The sequence below is a fragment of the Esox lucius genome, chromosome 15 (genome assembly GCF_011004845.1).
Source record: "Esox lucius isolate fEsoLuc1 chromosome 15, fEsoLuc1.pri, whole genome shotgun sequence".
NCBI lineage: Eukaryota > Metazoa > Chordata > Actinopteri > Esociformes > Esocidae > Esox > Esox lucius.
The window spans coordinates 5,404,493-5,410,192 of NC_047583.1; positions in this window are offsets into that span (position 1 = coordinate 5,404,493).

Below are 5,700 nucleotides of genomic sequence, written 5' to 3' on the forward strand. Positions count from 1 at the left end.
CAGTCAGAAGAGGACTCTTCTGAGCCTGGGTCCTCTCTAGGTTTCTTCCTAAATTTCGGCCTTCTTAGGGAGTTTTTCCTAGCCACTGAAATTCTACACTGTTGTTGTTTGCTTCTTGAGGTTAAAAGCCAGATGTTTTGTAAAAGAACTTTGAGACAACTTCTGTTGAAAAAAGGTCAGATTTAAACATTGGCCGACATCGTAAACATTTGACCAGTTAGTGGGGCAGTTTTGACAACAGCTCCTTGCTCTGGTGAGTGGTGATTGTGGAGGCTGCAGTAATGTTAGATGAGACAGAGTGGATAATGACCAGTAAACAACTTGTATCACAGTATCCATTCATTTATTTAAAGACAACATCTCTCTTGGATACAGACGCTGCTTATCAACTCCCCTGCAGGTAAGACTGGCTGATATCAGGTATAACCAGAGAACAATACAGGTCAGAAAAGAAACTAAACCATCTGAATTGACATGCCATTTTCTGTCTTTTATTGATGCTTTATAACTGTTTTTAGATGTACATGGCTATGTCTACTGCTATACTAGTGTCCCAACATTTTGATTGTTTGAACTGCTCTACGAGGGCGTTAAAAAATCTGATCGTTATAACTGATTTACAAGTGTACTAAACCATCTGATTGTTATAACTGGTTTACAAGTGTACTAAACCATCTGGTTGTTACAACTGCTTCAGAAGGGTGTTAAAACATCTTATTGGTATATTAGTATATTAAAACATGGGATTCTAATGTTTAGCAGGTGTCTTAAAATGGTATTTGTATATCTGTTTTGCAAGTGTGCTAAAACATTTGATTGTTGTAACATTAAAGATGTGCAGTAAGACAATCTAAAAAATTTCACAATCATGCTTTATTCCATGTGTTATTTTTATTTGTAAAGAGTTTTAGCCACAATCGGTGTGTGTGTGTGTGTGTGTTTCATCATATCAGAAATGTGAGTGTGTGTGTTTCAGCATATCAGAAATGTTTGTGTGTGTTTCAGCATATCAAATATGTGTGTGTGTGTATCTAACGTGTTGCGCTCCACAGCCAGTGTGTGCCAGGCCCACCAATGGGAATTTGAACTGAGCATTGAACTCTGACCCTCTCCTGTCCATGGCAACCACTGAGCCTCTATTGTCCGTGGCAACCATTGACCATCTCCTTGCCATGTCAACTCCTAACCCCCTACTCTCCATCATAATTGTTGTCCCCCTGGTTTCCATGGCAACATTTGACCATCTCCTCACAGGATACGTCAGTTGAAACTGAAGGTGGCTGTGGTTGCTATGGGCCCTGATCGGCACTCTGGCAGCTGCATGGCGGGAGGCATCGGCCGCGGGGTCACTCCATCTGAGCGTGTGCAGTAGCGAGGCCTTGAGACTGGCCAGGGTCTTAGTGTATGGGAACAGACGGGTCAGAGACTCCATGACACAGTCAGAGAGAACGTATCAGAGAATGTTAGAGAACTTCAAGAGAGAATCGTAGAACGTCAGAGAACACCATCTGGAACTTCTCTGAATGTCTGGTAATTGCAGGGAACCTCTGGTAAGAAGATCACAGTCTAGACCAAAGAGAGAAAGACAGAAAGACAGACAGATGGAGGCAGAGAGGCATAAGAACATAAAGAGAAAAGAGCACAGAAAGCCAGGGAGAGAGAGAGAGATACAGCATTAGATTTTGCTTTTACAAGTGTGCTCTTAGGAATAATTGCATAGGAAACCCTTTGAATAGCAGGTTGGATACCCAAACCTTGTGGCGGGGTCCCACGGACGTCCCTTATTGCGACTGTAAACTAACTCTTAAGCCTGTGATGGATCAGGTGAATGAATTAATATCTACCATATAACAGTCAAGCATCAGTGTTTCCACGAAGAGAGGCTTTGAAAACCACTGCCAAAGTCTATAAAGGCAACTAATCCAATGGGTTAGATAGTGAACCTCTCCACTGAGGTCTCTGGATGTTCCCGTCCTAATCTGGTCCAGATTACACTGTGGCCAATCTGTCACACTGCTTATCTCTGACAGGATGACATAGCATGACCACACATGAACTGCAAATTAGCAGCTGTTGCTGAGTCATTGTTGGTTGATGGTGTTGACACTAACCATGTCAAGTGTTGTAGATGTCTGTTGGCTCATGGTGTTGACACTAACCATGTCACGTGTTGTAGATGTCTGTTGGCTCACGGTGTTGACACTAACCATGTCAAGTGTTGTAGATGTCTGTTGGCTCACGGTGTTGACACTAACCATGTCAAGTGTTGTAGATGTCTGTTGGCTCATGGTGTTTACACTAACCATGTCAAGTGTTGTAGATGTCTGTTGGCTCACGGCGTTGACACTAACCATGTCAAGTGTTGTAGATGTCTGTTGGCTCACGGTGTTGACACTAACCATGTCAAGTGTTGTAGATGTCTGTTGGCTCACAGCGTTGACACTAACCATGTCAAGTGTTGTAGATGTCTGTTGGCTCACGGTATTGACACTAACCATGTCAAGTGTTGTAGATGTCTGTTGGCTCACGGTGTTGACACTAACCATGTCAAGTGTTGTAGATGTCTGTTGGCTCATGGTGTTGACACTAACCATGTCAAGTGTTGTACATGTCTGTTGGCTCACGGTGTTGACACTAACCATGTCAAGTGTTGTACATGTCAGAATAGACAACTGTACTTGCAGAAGAAGGATGGTGTCATTGACACACAGAAACAAAAAAAGTCTCACAGTGGATATCCGACAAATCCTTAACCTTTTTTATTATAACGGGCCAACATTGTTGTGACTTAAGACTGATTTGGATTCTTTAATTTGCTTCATAATCTTTAGAAATTCCACTAGAAGTGGAATGTCACTAGCTGACCTACAGAAATCCGGGGTGGTAGTCAAAGTCATTTTAACGCAGTTGACTGGTGACTAAAACATGAGGATATCTTTGCGGGGTTGACATCCAATCCAAATGTCACACACTGATTTTCTCATTAGCATGCTGTGAAGTACACATATAAATACATTTTGCTAAAGAGCCACTGACAACATTTGTGATCTACACCCAAATGTTTTCATGGCAGTACCATTCTTTAGGTTTAGTTCTTGTAACGACTTTACCACATCTATGGATAGGCTTCGATATACATTATGTACAGCCAGGAAATGTTAGACAGATCAATAGATGTAGTTTACAAACAGAAATAGAGATATGAATCTAGAAATTGAGAAGACTATGGTGATGATGACCTACTTGTCAGATTTAGATGGTGCTGTCCATGAATTGCTGTCCACCCACCGGACTCAGTGATGCCCCTCTGGCCCCTGTCGGCTCCTCAGTGATGCCCCTCTGGCCCCTGTCGGCTCCTCAGTGATGCCCCTCTGGCCCCTGTCGGCTCCTCAGTGATGCCCCTCTGGCCCCTGTCGGCTCCTCAGTGATGCCCCTCTGGCTCCTTCGGCTCCTCAGTGATACCCCTCTGGCCCCTGTCGGCTCCTCAGTGATGCCCCTCTGGCTCCTTCGGCTCCTCAGTGATACCCCTCTGGCCCCTTTCGGCTCCTCAGTCTGCTCCTCTCTCAGAGGCTGTTCTCTCTGTTACCCAGCCCAGTGAACAGTGGAACAGTCTTTACTGTCTTACGAATCATCCAGAGCTCCTGTAAGGATTAAGATGTTTTGGCAGGTTGTTAGTGTGTTTGTGTGTGTGTGGGTGTGTGTGTGGGCATGTATTTTTATACTTGTGAGGACCAGATGTCTTCACAAGAATGGAACATGGAACATATGGCGAAGTGGGTACAGGCTATTTAAGGCATTGGGTTGAGGTTAGTGTTTAGGGTTCGGGTTAAGGTTAGGTTTATGGGATTGGGAAAATAGGGCATATTTTTTCTGGTCTCCAAAAAGGATAGAAAAGCAAACAAATGTGTGTGTTCATGTGTTTGTGTGCGTGTGCATGCGTGGGTAATATAATATCTGACATTTCGAAGACACTTTCGTCCAAAGACAGTTACAGTCTTTCGTGTTTTAATTTTAATCACAGGTGGTTCTGGGAAAAGAGACACAAACATCATGCCCTTCCAATGGAACCTTCCAGTGACACGTGTTCATTCATCATTCACAAAGGCAATGTAATTGCCCCTCAGCTGGTCCAGCTTAGATCATCAACAAATTAACTGGAGACGCCCATTTACAAAACCAATCAATTAGCAACCAATCAGAGGAGAGATGGGTGTATGTAACAAAATCACTGTGGTCATGTGATTAATGACAACCACACATTGAGGCAGTTAGTATTGATTATTCACTGTATGGATGTGACAGTTAGGAATCAACGATGAACACACACTCATATAAACCCACACACCTTTTTGAAACCACACACTCACAAAAAACCTTTGTGCTGTCTTGAAACCCTGTCCAAGGTAACAATAGTGATGGTAATTTACAAAAGGTAACTGATTATTTATTCTTCATATTTTTAACTGAAAATATATGATGATTTACGTTTACTTATGCTAAGTACCGTGCCCATAACTAAAACAATGTGTTGACAGAAAATATTACCAAATTAATTTGACTAGTGTAGCTTTGAAGCACAACAGATTGAAAATATCCTAATAGTCTACATAAAAATGGTTTGTCACAGTTGCTAACATACCAATATTGTTAATAAACCATAGCTAAGCAGCTATACTGGCACTCACAATGCGTTGTGCGGTATACCACAGCATATACCACAACTCTCAAATAGCACAGTCTGGTGTACCCAAAATGGCCACTAGATCTAGTCTACTGACAGATTAGATGAATTCCTTGAAATGTTTACCGGTGAACATTAAATCAAAGACGTTTTGGTATGAAGATAGGCAGGAAGTACTTTACCAATAGAATTCCCAGGTCACACTTTCAAGTGACATAATGGTGACGTGATGTCACATCTCTGCCTTTAAAACCGTTGTGATTTAATGTTTCAAGTAAGAGACCCCACATGACCTCTGAGCTTTTAGTTTTTAAATAGTATGTTCAGTTAGTCTAAACAGAATATGAATGTTCAGTCTGTAATGTGCGGTTGTGTGTGTGTGTGTGTTTGAATGTGTGGATGTCTGCATGCATGTATCTGTTTCTGTGTGTGTTTGCTTGCATGTTGATGTTTGGATGTGTGGATGTGTTTGGATGTGTGGATGTGTTTGGATGTGTGGATGTGGATGTGTGGATGTGTTTGGATGTGTGGATGTGTTTGGATGTGTGGATGTGGATGTATTTGTGCCAATCAAACAGCAGTGGACAGTGTTCCATCATAATGCTCTTTATTAAATGGACACCCTGGGCCTTCTTACCTTCATCTATACTTATATCTCTCTTCCTCCATCTTCCTGTGTCTCTTTCTCTCACTGACTCTCTTAATGACTTTGTCTGACTGTCTCTTAGTCACTCTGTTTCTGATTCTGTCCCTTTCACTGTCACCCTCTGCCTCTCTCACTGTCACCCTCTGACACTCTCTCTGACTCTTCCTCTGACACTCCCTCTGACTCTCCCTCTGACTCTCCCTCTGACTCTCCCTCTGACTCTCTATCTCTCTGACCCTCTCCCTCTGACTCTCCCTCTGACTCTCTCTGACTCTCTCCCTCTGACTCTCTATCTCTCTGACTCTCTCCCTCTGACTCTCCCTCTGACTCTCTATCTCTCTGACTCTCCCTCTGACTCTCTATCTCTCTGACT